Below are 16,585 nucleotides of genomic sequence, written 5' to 3'. Positions count from 1 at the left end.
ATATATATATATATATATATATATATATATATATATATATATATATATATATATATATATATATATATATATATATATATATATATATATATATATATATATATATATATATATAATAACAGGGCAACAACCCCGTTAATTTTGATAGTGTTTTTAATTTATATACACTCCTCAAAAGTGAAATTGCAACACCAAGAAATAATGCACGTAGCGTCATGCAAATTTCAGGAGCGAAAGTAGTGAGATGGATATGCAAATGATTAAATTTGCGCACGCATCTGATCACGTGGTACGCATATTCGGGCTATAAAGACCAGCAACTGTCCCTTCTCATAAACGGCATCTGAGGTTGTGCGCAGCATTTGCGACTTTCGAAAAAGCGTAGAAAATGCCTCTGAGACGTCGGCGAGCTCAATACCATCAGTTAACGACCGGGGAACGTGACCGTATTATCGAACTCTATGAACTTGGCTTGTCGCTGCGCGCAATAGCAACTCGTGTTGGGCACAACGTGAGTACCATTCAACGTTGTGTCACACGATGGATTCAGGAAGGTCTACGTGCACGCCGAAGAGGAAGTGGTGCGCACAGGTGCACGTCAGAGCTCACAGACCGGCGTATTAGCCATTTGACTATTCGAGACCCTTTCTCCACGGCACGTGCCTTCCGAATCCGGTTGCCTTCAGGAGCAGGTGGATCTGTGTCCATCCAAACCATACGCAACAGATTGCATGAAGTACAGTTACGTGCACGTGTACCAGCAACAGGGGTACCGTTGACAGCTTTACACAGGGGTAGACGCCTGGCGTGGTGTCATCGTCATCGTACCTGGACCATCCAATGGCATCAGGTATTGTTCACGGATGAATCTCGTTTCTGTCTGTGGAGAAATGACGGCCTTCGACGGGTATGGCGGCGACCCGGAGAACGCTACGAACCAGCACATTACGCCGAGCGTCACAACGGTCCTACACCGGGCATCATGGTTTGGGGTGGCATAATGATTGATCGCAGAACGCCCCTGGTACACATTCACGGCAGTTTGACAGCGGACCGCTACGTCACACAAGTTGTGTATCCCGTTGTTCTGCCCTTGTTGCAGGGCGCATCCAACACGGTATTCCAGCAAGACAATGCCAGGCCGCATGTCGCACGGCGAACTCTTAACATCCTGCCCACGTCAAAATTCATGCTGGTACCAGCAACAAAAATATGCTAGTTTTTGCTATGTATTGCTAGGTCTGCTAGATTTTCATGCTAGTGTATGCTTGCCAGCATCCCATGCAAGATACCTAGCATACATCTTACCAGCATGATAAGCTATGTACGAGCATCTCATGCTTATTAGCTGTTTATGCTGGCTCCCAAGCATGGGGAGGTAGGTACCTTAACAAGCTATTATATGCTTTTTTATGCTTGCCAGCATCACTTGTTAGATACCCAGCATACATCGTACTAGCATGATAAGCTATGTACAAGCATGTCATGCTTATTAGCTGTTTAAGCTGGCTCCCAAGCATGTAGAGGTAGGTACCTTAACAAGCTATTATATGCTTTCTTTTTGCTTGCCAGCATCACATGCTAGATACCTAGCATTCATCGTAATAGCATGATAAGCTATGTGCAAGCATCTCATGCTTATTAGCTGTTTAAGCTGGCTCCCAAGCATGGAAAGGTAAATACCTGAACAATCTGTTACATGTTTTTTTATACTTGCCAGTTTAATATGCTCTACAGACAGCTTAGGCGAAAATAGCATTTTTTATTTTTGTCAAATCCTTAGACCTTGTTATATTTATTTAAAGTAGGTCCCCAGAACTTGCTTAAATTTTATTATTAAGATTATGAAATTGTTATTATGGAGAATAAATAAATATAAAATTTGTAAAATGTAAGAATAAAAAATGCAAAACAGTTTGCTTCTTCATAAGGTCTCTTCCAGATGGTTATGTGTTAAAAGTAAAAACCTTACAGACTTTATCTTTAGTTGGAAAAAGCGGTAAAAACTGTTCCACTTTGTTGTTATCAATCCAAAAGTATTGTTTGTATATTTATTAAGTCTCATATAAGACAAAATTCATGCATGTTCATCAAAATTCAGACTGGTACCAGTAACAAAAATATGCTGATTTCAAACTCATGCTGGAATAGCAAAAATTCCTAGCAACGGATGGTAGAATTCTCTTGCTGGAATAGCAAAAACTCCTAGCAACGGATGGTAGAATTCTCTTGCTGGAATAGCAAAAATTCCTAGCAACCGATGGTAGAATTCTCATGCTGGAATAGCATAGAAAACTAGCAAGTGATGGTCGTGATTGTTGCTAGACAAGCAAGATATTCCAGCAGCACAAGCTGGTATCTGTATGCTAGACAAGCAAATAAAGTGTGCCAATACACGGTATGGCAAGCTAGTTTTTTTGCTGGTACCAGCAAATATTTTTGCTAGATCATGCTGGGTTTTTTTTTCTCCTTTTTTTTGGTGGTATATTGCATTTCAAGCTTGTCTAGCAAATAAATAGCAAAAATTTTAACCTGAATCTAACTTTAATACAAGCTCATTATTGCTGGAATAAATAACGTATTTAAATTTGCTTCATTTAGAAATATTTTTGGGATTACATTGAAATTAAATATTGCATTCGCTATAATTTAACCAAAATATATTATTAACAAGGTTTTCTGAAAACATGAGGATGTTTAAGAACATAATAATGATATGGATTTTTATTAAAAAATTAATTTAGGTTTTCTAACCGAAATAGTCAGCATTTTCATATATAGTTCTATTTGAGAAATTCTAACAGAGATTTAAATCAATACTATACATTTATAACTGAGTCATAAAAAATAATCAGTAAAATATATAGCTTGACATTTATAGTTAAATGAATTTCTTAGGCAGCAACAGAACAAGGCCCGTGACTTTTTACATTACATAGAATATCACGTTAAAAAAAATTTAGTCAATATTACAGAAAAATATATTCCCTTAAAATTCTTTCATTCAAATTTATGTCCGACTTTAATTTGAAGTGATGTTTCTGAATTGAATAGCAAAAGTTCCTAGCAACCGATGGTAGAATTCTCGTGCTGGAATAGCAAAAATTCCTAGCAACGGATAGTAGAATTCTCTTGCTGGAATAGCAAGAACTCCTAGCAATGGATGGTAGAATTCTCTTGCTGGAATAGCAAAAATTCCTAGCAACCGATTGTAGAATTCTCATGCTGGAATAGCATAGAAAACTAGCAAGTGATGGTCGTGATTGTTGCTAGACTAGCAAGATATTCCAGCAACACAAGCTGGTATCTGTATGCTAGACAAGCAAATAAAGTGTGCCAATACACGGTATGGCAAGCTAGTTTTTTTCCTGGTACCAGCAAATATTTTTGCTAGATCATGCTGGGTTTTTTTTTCTCTTTTTTTTTTGGTGGTATATTGCATTTCAAGCTTGTCTAGCAAATAAATAGCAAAAATTTTAACTTGAATCTAACTTTAATACAAGCTCATTATTGCTGGAATAAATAACGTATTTAAATTTGCTTCATTTAGAAATATTTTTGGTATTACATTCAAATTAAATATTGCATTCGCTATAATTTAACCAAAACATATTATTAACAAGGTTTTCTGGAAACATGAGGATGTTTAAAAACATAATAATGATATGGATTTTAAAAAAAAAATTAATTTAGGTTTTCTAACCGAAAAAGCCAGCATTTTCATATATAGTTCTATTTGAGAAATTCTATCAGAGATTTAAATCAATACTATACATTTATAACTGAGTCATAAAAAATAATCAGTAAAATATATAGCTTGACATTTATAGTCAAATGAATTTCTTAGGGAGCAACAGAACAAGGCCCGTGACTTTTTACATTACATAGAATATCACGTTAAAAAAAATTTAGTCAATATTACAGAAAAATATATTCCCTTAAAATTCTTTCATTCAAATTTATGTCCGACTTTAATTTGAAGTGATGTTTCTGAATTGAATAGAAAAAGTTCCTAGCAACCGATGGTAGAATTCTCGTGATGGAATAGCAAAAATTCCTAGCAACCGATGGTAGAATTGTCTTGCTGGAATAGTAAAAATTCCTAGCAACCGATGGTAGAATTCTCATGCTGGAATAGCATTGAAAACTAGCAAGTGATGGTCGTTATTGTTGCTAGACTTGCAAGATATTCCAGCAACACAAGCTGGTATCTGTATGCTAGACAAGCAAATAAAGTGTGCCAATACATACCATGACATGCTAGTAATTTTGCTGGTACCAGCAAATATTTTTGCTTGATCATGATGTTTTTTTTTCCCTTTCTTATTTTGCTGGTATATTGCATTTCAAGCTTGTCTAGCAAATAAATAGCAGAAATTTCAACCTGAATCTAACTTTAATACAAGTTCATTATCGCTGGAATACATAATGTATTTAAATTTGCTTCATTTAGAAATATTTTTGGGATTACATTCAAATTAAATATTGCATTCGCTATAATTTAACCAAAACATATTATTAACAAGGTTTTCTGGAAACATGAGGATGTTTAAAAACATAATAATGATATGGATTTTAAAAAAAAAATTAATTTAGGTTTTCTAACCGAAATAGCCAGCATTTTCATATATAGTTCTATTTGAGAAATTTTAACAGAGATTTAAATCAATACTATACATTTATAACTGAGTCATAAAAAATAATCATTAAAATATATAGCTTGACATTTATAGCCAAATGAATTTCTTAGGCAACAACAGAACAAGGCCCGTGACTTTTTACATTACATAGAATATCACGTTAAGAAAATTTAGTCAATATTGCAGAAAAATATATTCCCTTAAGATACTTTCATTCAAATTTATGTCCGATTTTAATTTGAAGTGATGTTTCTGAGGTACAGATCAAAATTAAATTAACCTATTTTTCACGTGTAACGAGAAAAATAAAAACAAAGTCCATCTTTATTACATAATGCCTTTTAATTGCGCAAAATGTGCATTTAATAAAAATTGTAAGTATTTTCAGAATGAACACACATAATTATTTTGTGTAATAATTTTATTTATGTAGTATTATTATTATCTGGGTTGGCTGTTCAAAGACGAATATAAAATAAAAATATAAAATCATAATATGACAAGCCTTCGTTTATTCGTTTGAATCACCATGTGACATACAACATCCAATTTATTTTTATAATGTAAGTCATAGATATTTGTACGTCACCACAATTGGTTTATAAAGCATGTAGTTAATGTTTATAAAGACAATGGGCTACGTAACAAGTGAAAAGTTAACCCACGTGGTTTTTCTTGCTTGGTCAGTAGAGCTATTCACGCTGCATGCGTAAAAATTACATATGCCAATTTGATGGAAATTCAAACAAAACCTTATTAGTAAATTCTTCGTCGGAAAAGATATTTCACTAATCAGTTTCTTATTCTCATAACCAAAAACCATAAAAGAAAATATTTTTTATGCAGTAGGAATGGTTCTTGAGATTTTCCACCTGTGTCAAGCATATAGTTGAGATAGTATTTCAACTCTAAGGTGTCAATATGTTCCGCAGTTACTCTAAAATGAATATTGTGCTTTTTCGATTATTAAACTAGTTACCGTTTAAGGAATTTTGCAATTGAAAATAAAATCTAAAAAACTAAATGAAAAACAATAAAAAACTTTCTCTCTCATCCTTTGGGATGTTTCTCAAACAGTCGCCAATAGCCCGGGGTGCAACTCTGGTGCTACGACTCTGCCTGAATCATATTTTTGTTTCCCATTTAGTTCTTTTCAAACTAGTAAATATAACTGTTGTGTTAACTTTATAACGAAAGTAATATTTGATAGTTCACGTTTTCACTATTAAACATTTAAACTATTTTAACCAAAATGAAAATGCCCTCTGGGGTCAATTCTAAAAATGCGGTAAAGTATGAGTGCCTGTTTGAATTGCCATTGTGTCGTAAGAAACAGGAGTGTCTTAACAGTTGGGAAAACAGGACAATCCAGGGAAGTTGGGAAAACAGGACCCAGGGGATCCCAAAATTAAATTTTCAATAAAAAGATATTTCATTACCTGTTAAAAGTATTTGGTATCCAGAGATTGAGGGTGTTCCACGTGTTTGCTCCGCCTAATGTGTTTGCCCTGGGTGCCCCAAAAGTAGCTACGCTAATATTTAGAAATCCATAAAAATCACCCACAGCTCTCGTACAGCTTTAGAAATCAAATGCTCAATACCTTGAATTATGTAACGTTTAAAATAAATTTGAAAGACCTATTCATAATGAGCGTAGCTTGCTTCTCCGGCAAATCACACCGTAACATAAGAAAATTTTCGTGAAAAAATTAGTTACTTATTTTTATTAGAAAGTACTTAAATTTTTATTAAAAATATGTCCTTTATTGTTCAATTTAATTAATTTTCGAGATCTTTGCAGTATTCAGTGTTAAGCTTGATCACTGTGATTTTAAAAGTTTAATTTCGTCAATAAGCTTTAATAAAATCTTCATATTAGCCAGCATTTAATTAATGTGCAAGTACATAAAAAAGAGAGAAAGAAAAACTGTTAGAACAATGTTGTCCTTATTTATTTATTTTTTTCATAATTGTTGTCATTGTCACAATTCTGTCATTATTTTCGAAAGCAAATATCAAAAACTGTTTTTTTTAGTGAATGTAAAGTTAAGAAATACAGTACATTTTTGCGATAACTAGATAAAAAAATATATATTTATTTATTATCTATATGCATTTTATTAAATATGTTTATATAGAGTTATTAAATATGTAGATTTATTTTAAAATATTTATTTATTATTACAAGGAACATAAAACCCTTAATTATATATATATAATTGATAGAAAACAACTCGGAAATTAATACGAGATAGTTTAAAAAAGGAAAATAAATAAAAAAATTGATGTTTTTTTTAATTTTTAATAAACTAAATAAATAACTGAATGTCATAATAAATTTGTTTCTTAATAAAATAAATAATTAATAAGTTGAAAATTTTATTCAATAAAACTATTTTTCATCGATTATATTTAGTTAATTGAGTTAATTTCTTTTTTCTATTTGTTGCTTTTCTCATAAATATTTATATGCAATATAAAAAGCGCATTCAAGTAATAACATAGAAAGAAAAAAAAATGTACATTTTAATAAAATTCTATTAAAATGCGCTCTCTGTGACTAAATAGACTGAACGTTCTTTTACTCCCCTCAATTAGTGAACTTTCACTGAACTTTTTCAACTTTTGATCCGTGCGCTCTCTTCATGACTAAACTCGTTTGCACCTTGCTCCAAGTGTTTACACACATGGTGGCGGCAGATTCGTATGAATGAGGTGAGTTTTCTTTATGTTATTTATTATTATCACTATTATTTAAATGTACTTTATCTTTATTATTAATAGTTGATTTGAGTTCCATTTAAATAATGCGTGCGCATTTATTATCTATATTATAATGTTGTTATTAGCATTGAATTGCAATCAAGTTAGGCTTAGCAGTCTATTTACATTTTGAATTCTTTTAAGAAAGATTCTGTTTAAGTCTTATTTTAGTTTACAGTAAAAATTTTGCATCTTAAATATTTATATTACCGTCCTAATTTTTTTTTGTGACGAAATTAGCTTTTAAATCATATTTAATTTCTCTAATTGTTTGCGTCATGTTGTATAATAGTTTTAGCATTTGAAGATAATGTTAAAGTAACGTTTGTATAATTTCTATTAAAATAATTTTTTTATTTTAAAATTTATTTATTCGCAGTTATGATTAAAATTTTGGCTTGCTGTTATCCTATTCTATTGAAATGTAATGTTAAAATAAATTCTTTTTGTAAAAAGAAAAAAAAAATTAACTGTTTTATTTTATTTAAGATAATATTTTCTAATGGAAATATTAAGTAAACAAAACTTTTGAATTTTAATTTCCGAGTATTTAATAATGAGCAATTTTGTGATTTACAATTAATAATTTGAACAATTTAATAATGAATCAAATTTGTGATTTAGAATTTCCAAAAATATATTACAAATTAGAGTCTATAAATGTCTATCAATTATTTCAAATATTTATTTTTAACCTAACTATTTTTATTTGAATCTTTTTGAAAAACATGCTTGATTTGTCAATGGCATTTGCATAATTTTAAATAAGTAAATACATTTAAAAAAAAAAAAATTAATAAATATGTAAGGACTAAAACATTTTAAAAATCATTAATTTTCTTGAGCATTGTTATATCAATGTAATCAATATTTTTTTTAAATTTTGTTATAGTAGGGGTGCACAACCTTTTTGAGTGAAGGGCCACATGCGCAGCAGATTGACTAGTGAAGGGCCGCATGCCAAAGGGAACACTCAAAGTATTTAGACAAACATATTTATAGCAATTTTAGGTAGTAATTGTTATAAAAACATTGTTCTAACCACTAAATTCTTTTTCTAAGTTAACCTTGTAATATCTTAGCATAAAATTAAATACTTTTAAATGTTTAAAGTTAAAAACTTCTAAACTAAGAAAAAACTGAGCCTTCTAAGAAAAAACAGAATCAGTTAATCAGAAGAAAATTTAGATAAATTGAAATAATTAAAAAACTATAGGAAAATACATGTTTTTTGAAAGTCATATTACATAATACATAAGTCCATTTTAACATAAATTTTAACTTTAAAAAATTTGTTCATAGAAATAAATTTAAAAATTTTTTTCTAGTTATTAAAATAAATACAAGTTAAATACTTTGATTTAAAGAAGATTTATAGGGTTAAAAATGATAAAAATTGAAACAAAACCCCATCTGCGGAAAATAAGATTTAGCATTTAGAAGGGGAATATACTTAAACTTTAAAACATTTATTTTAAATTAATGATAGGAAGCAGGGGCAGAGATAGGGAAGAAAGAAAGAAAGTATTAATCTTGAATAAACTATTTTCCTTAATAATAAAAAACTATTAAGATACTTGTTTAAAATTTTTTATGGCGAATATTTTTTTAACATGACACTTTCTATTTACAATTAATACACATATGCATAAACAATTAGTAACATTTACATTACTTAACGAAACTTATTTTGATTATATTTTTTACTGTTAAAATTTAATGATATACAAATCATTTCCCAGCGTACAATCATGAATGATATGAAATGGTGGAAGTATAGCATAAGAAGATGGTTAAAAAATTTTCTTAATGGTTATCCTGTAATTTGCAAAATTTTTAAATATTGGGATAATTTTATTCACTTGATCATGTGATTCACTTGATCATGCTTTTTCGAGTCATTAAATGAATTTGTTAAAAGACTGCTCTGTAATTTTGAACAGGCCAAATTTATTCTGGAAAACAGTCTTATGACAGAAGCTGTTGTTGTGGGTAGTATTAAATTTGAATCTGAATCACTTTTGGAATTTGTCCTAGATGGTGTTCTTCATTTCCATATTTTTAAATCACGTGAATACAAATAGCGATGTGTTATTTTATAATTGCCTAAATACTAATTGTTATGTGTGCTTTTTAAATTGCGCAAATATAAAACGCAATGTGTGTTTTTCAAACTGCGTGAATACGAATTGAGATGTACAATTTTAAATTGCGAAAAGACTACTCACAGCGCATGATTTTTAAATCGCGTGAATATGAATCGCGATGAATGATTTTTAAATCTCGTTATTTTTAATACGAAATGCGCTGCGCAATTTTAAGATCGCGTAAATACGAATTACGATGCGTGAATTTTAAATTACGCGAAGAATTAAAACGTATGATTTTTAAAACGTATAAATACAAATCTCGACATGTGATTTTTAAATCATGTAACAACAAAAAGAATAGGTTGAGTGTGTGATGTTAACTTGAACTAAAGAAATATACACGCATTTTGAATTATTTTTTAGCAAAGGGGAACGCGTTTAATATAAATGTACACAACTTGTTTTTATTTTTCATTTTTATTCTTTTTAGGAAGGTATCGATTTTGCTAAAATACGTAATTATTTTTTAAGTTCCAAAAAAAAAATTAAAACAGTATCGAATTTTAAGAGTTGTAATATTGTGCTAAAATATCAGGATATTCTAAATTACAAGTAAAAAGACGTTCGAAAAACCTCTTATATTTATGTAAAAATCGACACAAATACAGCACATAAAAAGTAATTATTTTAATGCGCGATTCAAAACTCGCGTGCTGTCAAATTATATGAAAAACATCAATTTTTTTTAAATCACGGGTAAAAAGTGTAGTAATAACTACAAAGGAAATTATCAAAATACCTTTATATTTGTGGTGAAATTGGTGTAAATAAAACGCGTCAAAATTTTATGTATTTAAATGCGAAATTAAAGTATCAAAATAGCGTATAAAAAATATCGGACTTTCAAAACCTTGTAGAGATGTGTAACAATAATTGCCAAAATAACGATTGAAAAATAATTTGATTTGCAATAAAATTGGCACAAATAAACCACGTCAAAAAATGGTTATCTAAATGAGCGATTATTTAATCGCGATTCGTAATAATATCGTGCCAAAATATCAAAAACCATGCGGAAATGAGTAGCAACAACTGCCGAAAAAGATTAGATTTTTCATGAAGTTTGCACAAATAAAGCGTTTCATAAATTTTTTAAAAATCGCGATATCAGAAAATACGTGAAAATGGGCAGCAATAACTACCGGAAAGTCATTGAATTTACGATAAAATCGGAGCACTCGAAGAGAGTCAAAAGTAATAACTAAAATTAGAAATTCGTCTATCGTAATAATGATGTGTTCAAAATAATGGTATTTTCAAAACTATGCCTAAATCAGTAGAGGTAACCATCGAAAAAAAGCGATCGAAAACTACATTGAATGAAATTGGGTGCGTCAAAAACTTAAATGCGTAAATTTCAAATTTCCGAATTTTTTTTTATTTAAAAAAAAAATTTAATTATTTTTTTTTCATTTTGTTCAGATTGCGGTAGCGGGCCGCACATTGAGGGTTGGCGGGCCGCATTTGGCCCGCGGGCCGCAGGTTGTGCACCCCTATGTTATAGCTAACATTAGAAATATTTAAATTGATTTATAATAAATTCACGAATTCACAGCCGGGATTTAAAAAATTATTTTGCAAAGTAAACAAAAAGAAAATGTAGGAAATTTAAAAAAATTTAAGTTGGTTGATTAAAATAAAATCACTATAACAAAAGGTGTTGTGAATTTATCTTCAGCTTTTTCATCTATAATTAGATTTATTTTTATTAGTGTATGTATCTACTTCTATTTATTTTAATGCTGTTTCTTTTGCTCTATATTTGAAATATTATAGTGGTGCACAGCCTGCGACTAGTGAGCCAGATGTAGCCTGCTGACTGTTGATATGCAACAAGGGAAAGCTTCTAAACACAAGTAAATCTATGTTGTTTCTCAATTGCTTTTTCCATTGTTATTGCTCTGGAATTTCAAATGGTTTTAAAAAAGCAAATATTTTTATTGTGTTATTATGCAAATTTCAGTGATTACGCTTAGTTTTACCTTATTTTCTCCGATTTTTTATAAATTCAAATGGGGTTTTGACTGCTTTTAGACAGTTAAAACTACTATCGCTATGTGGTTTTTAAAATCCTGATTACATTTAATACGATATTCAGACTCTTGAATTGTGCTTTTAGTTATAATAACCACTTCTATATGCTCTTTATTTTGTGTCTAACAATTAAAAATATTTGATTTTCTGAAAACATATTATCAAGTTTACTAATAAAAAAAATTACACTGAATTTACTGATCACAACTCGTAGAACATAAAAATTAGCATATATGCTGTCTACATGAGCAAATACATGTGTGGCTCTTAGTTAATCTACCTGCTGTATTTTCACTTAAAAAGGTGACATTCCTATATTATAATGAAAATATGGTGTATAAGGATTGTATTTTATAGGAATTAGTTGAAATGCTTTTTGCAAAATAAATCCATTCTCTTTTAAATAATACCGCTTTTTGTAATGAAGACGTAAATGAAGGATGAAAAAAAAACAACATATTTTTCCTTTGTTCGTAGTTCTAAAAAAATTTTACCAAAAATTTTTTTCTATTAAACTGTTATTTAGAAAATGCTATAATTTATTGCCGTCCGAGTATTAATGCAATTTTGCTTTATTAACACAACAATATATTAACAAAAATTTCAAAGCTATGAATATCAGTGGATATTTGGAAAAACTTGTATTTGAATGCTTCATGTATTTTGAAATTGCTGATTTCTCTAAAATTTTTTTATTTAAGTTGAGACTTAAACCAATGAACAATACTTTTAAATTTTAACACTTATTCTTTATGTGTTCATTTGCTCTAATCGTGACTTAACTTAGAGTAACTAACTTATGTTTTCTACTTAGCATTTCAGTTAGAAATATGTGTATTCTCTCAGAATATACAATTCATATTAAATTTGGTTAATCACCCATTTTCCAATAACTATTTATAAAACTTATTTTTTTATGAATATTTATAACTTTAAATTTATAATGTGAATGTTTTATTTTGATTTAGAAAATCCATTGAAGAGGACATTACAGGAGCCAATAAACTGACAGCATGGACAGAAGGGTGTGAGAATTATGGTGTTAGAATTGGCAGGAAGTAAGTGAAGTACTTAAGTATTTAGTTTAAAATTATGTGTTAATCAAGGTTTTGATCACGCCATCTAGTGTTTGTGTTAGAGGGATGACTGTTTTTAATGAGGGGTTGCTTTGCTTAAGGAAACTTTAAACAAAATTATGTTGTGGAAAAAGAAAACTCCAAGAATTATTTCCCCCGTTTTTTTTTCTTTCTGTAATTGATAGCAATAGGTCCTTTTCATTTGGACATTTTTTACTTAGTTTAAAATATATTTTTGCAAAAGATTCATATTAGAGATAATATGACTATAAAAAGTTAATTTAACAATAAAAATATAAATATGTGAAAAATTAGTTAAACATACTAAATTAAAAGAACTTTCTTTTTAAATATTTGGAGAGGCAAAATACATTTAATCTATTCCTTACAACTTCGAAATATGGGAATTGTGATGGAACTCTCCTTTCACATGAATCTTTCCAAGCCAAATTGATAGATACTGAAGCATCAAAATTTTGATCCATCAGTAAAATTTAAGTTACCTGCAACAGGGGTCTGTCCAAGCCAAATTTACTACCATTTAGCGGTACCTTCACAAATTCAACTTCAGGAAAAAATGGTCGTTTCACTAAGTATTTTTTCTTAAAATTTTATTATGTGTCTCGTAGGAAACAATAAATCCATATTTTTGTTATAATTGTGTGTTGATTTTTTAATATAATTTTTAATTTTCAAAAATTATGTCTAAATTTTCACAAAATAAGTATCGTTCAGAAAAAGCTTGACAGAATTCTGTACAAGTCATAATGGAGACATAGAATTGAAAATTCTGTTATCTTGAGTCTCAATTTTGATGTTTTGGGATCATTAAATGGTTATATGTATACTATATGCATATAACGATTCGGAAAAGGTACTAGTTTTTTTTAATTTAAGTTTCATCTCTCTCTCTCTCTTTTTTTTTTTTTTTTGACTTCCCACAGTGGTGCGTAGTTATTTTTCAGGTCTAGTTATGGAATTGAAACAAAATTTGTGATGAAAAGTTACTCCCATGGTATGACATCCTCTTAAAAACACAGTGTAGCATTAGATTAAATATAAAATGGAAAGACAAATGAATTTTAAATATTTTTTGTTAAAATATCTTAATGTAAAAAAAAGCATTTTGAAAATATTAAAATAATTTAAAACACATGCATGTTTGTATGACTTTGTAATTAAAAAAATTAAAATATCTAATTTAAACCAACTAACCTTAGTATATACTAAATCAAGTAATATTTATTTTTCTTTAAATTTTACTTTTATTTTGAGAGTTTATTACTCAATCCATTTTACAGAAAATCTTTCAGAAAAAAAAAGGAATTAATAGGGTTACTCCTCCTAATAAATAAATATAGGATTACTCCTTGTAAAATGGTCTTAGCATATTTAAGCATTGCTTATTGAGTAAGGTATTTATTCATTTGATAAACTTTTTTTATAACATAAAAGGTGTATACTGCTGTGCAATAGATGCATTAATAAATTACAAAAAACTCACAATTGAGATTTTAACATCTTTGTAATTTTTGAATAATATAACATTTGCCTTTCTTACCAGTTATCTGAATTAAAATCAATTAAATTAAAATTAATTATCTGAAATTTTATTTCAGTGTCAATAGTATTAGCAAAAGAAGGAAAGTATATGTCAATCCATTTACTAAAAATATATTCTGAAGCCTGACTTCTTTATTTTAAATTCCACACTTGCTGAACACCACTTCCTTTGAAGTCTCAAAATTTGTCATATTGTTTGTTTATATTCGGTTTCCTTTGACTGCATTGGCAAAGACAGGGAATGTAACAGTGTGTTAGTTATGAGAACTATTTTAATTTATAAGTTGAAAGTTATTTTATTAATTTATGAATGCCTTAACAAATGTGTCTGATTGAAATTACATAAATGACTGTTTTTACTTTGGCTCTGATATCATTAATTAATCCTGATCACAACAGTTTTAATTACAATATGCTCTCTGCCTTTTGCAACTTTGCTAATTTAAGTAGTGGAGACAGTGTAGTTCTATTTGTTATAAATTTGATAAAATATTTCCCTACACTAAGTTTTTAGATACGAAAAAGGTGTTTATTTGGTTAAAACATAGATTCTGCTGTTTAACTTTACTATTTTATTGGAGTATTCGCTTCAGTTTCTTATGAGGCCAAAATTCAAATATTGTCAGGACGTAATGAGATAATACCAACAATGTATAATGCATATATTTTTGTGTTATATATCCAATATTTATATTTCAGAGCTTATTTCATAAATTGCTTTGAAAATTCTATTAATTTAAAAAAAAAAAAAGAACGTCATACATATCTGAATGGCAGGGATTACACAACATACTCGTCACCCAGGTAAAGGCAATGTAGCGACTAACATGCTCATATAAAAAATTGCAGAAGCTTTCCTGCTACTTAATGTAAAATTTTACAGTGAAAGATGTTTAAAATATCACTTAGATGCTACATAAATGTTTAAAATTGTGAAAGTTCAAACTAAATATTGTCTTAATTGAATTTTTTGTAAAGATTTAAAAATTTGTTGTTTATTTTTTACTGAAGAACTACCAGAACTACTACAAAGTTCAGCTTTTAACTATTCAGAAATAGACATCAATTCATCCACAGCTGGAATATTTTTGCTCTTTAACAAACAGATTTTTTTTGGCAAGGTTAAGACTTTTCCAAGTGCTATTGTTTTTTAAAAACTTGTTTTTATTTTTATTAGCCTTTTTCCATATTAACATTTTATTTTTATTTCAGGTCAGATGAGAGAATATCTAATGAAAAGAAGAGTTACTGCCACAGAAATGGAGGAGGCTATGAAGAAAAGAAACAGATATATATCTGATAAAATCCAGGATATATGTTTTAATATTGCTAAAGTTAATGATTCTTAAACAAAATAAATCTTTTTTAAGTTTTCTTATTTGTCTTCTCTTATATGAATATCAATCAAATGATTACTGGTAATTATATATTTTACACAAAATTTAAATGAGTTGTGGTTAGACATACAGCTGTGGTTTTGTTATTTAATATCAAAAAAGGTATTTTTGCACCATATTTAATATTTGTTAAAAAAAAAAAAAAAGGGATCCTAGATACACACATAATAATCCTACTGTTAAAAAGCAAACCTGAGAGGTGGGCTTCATAGTAGAGAAAGAGTAAAAATAATTGCTAGTAGGAAAGCATTAAACATAACAAAATTTAAAGCAACAATTTGAAAATTAATGCTAGAATAGCAAAGATTATAAGAAATTAATAATAGTAATATAAATAGCAAAAATTTGAAGCAACTGATGGTAGAAAAATAATGCTGGAATAGCAAAGTTATCAAGCAACTGTTGGTAGGAAAATAATGCTAGAATAGCTGAGATTCCAGGCAACTGATGGTAGGAAAGTAATGCTAGAATAGCAGAGATTTCAAGGAACTGGTGGTAGGAAAGTAATGCTAGAATAGCAAAGATTCCAAGCAACTGTTGGTAGAGAATTATGCTTGGAATAGCAATAAAAAAAGCATCTGTTGCTATGGAATTATTGCTAGTAAAGCATAAGAAAACAAGCAAGTTGTGGTCTTGATTGTTGCTAGACAAGCAAGATATTCAAGCAACTGTTGGTAGAGAATTATGCTTGGAATAGCAATAAAAAAAGCATCTGTTGCTATGGAATTATTGCTAGTAAAGCATAAAAAACAAGCAAGTTGTGGTCTTGATTGTTGCTAGACCAGCAAGATATTCAAGCAACACAAGTTGGTTAATGTATGCTGGACCAGCAAGATATTTAAGCAACACAAGCTGGTTTATTATGCTGGACCAGCAAGATATTCAAGCAACACAAGTTGGTTTCTGTATGCTGGACCAGCAATAAAGTGTGCCAATTCATGGTATGGAATGCTAGTAATTAT

General features: G+C 29.3%; 1 long non-coding RNA gene across 2 annotated transcripts; it reads left to right on the top strand.

Moving 5' to 3' along the window:
• Positions 1-7,272: 7,272 nt before the first annotated feature.
• On the top strand, positions 7,273-15,600 carry LOC147808052 (uncharacterized). Of its 2 annotated transcripts, none has more exons than XR_015434684.1 (4): positions 7,273-7,355; positions 11,330-11,409; positions 12,556-12,645; positions 15,439-15,600. It is a non-coding gene; the product is annotated as an uncharacterized LOC147808052 (long non-coding RNA). The 2 variants fall into 2 exon arrangements; XR_015434685.1 differs by having other exon boundaries at positions 7,292-8,294; positions 11,058-11,409.
• The last annotated feature ends 985 nt before the right edge of the window (positions 15,601-16,585 follow it).

This window comes from Parasteatoda tepidariorum, chromosome 6 (assembly GCF_982258835.1).
Source record: "Parasteatoda tepidariorum strain Cologne lab strain chromosome 6, Ptep-v5.0, whole genome shotgun sequence".
Classification (NCBI taxonomy): Eukaryota; Metazoa; Arthropoda; class Arachnida; order Araneae; family Theridiidae; genus Parasteatoda; species Parasteatoda tepidariorum.
The sequence above is the reverse complement of the archived record's forward strand: the minus strand, read 5'-3'. Positions and strand labels throughout refer to the sequence as shown.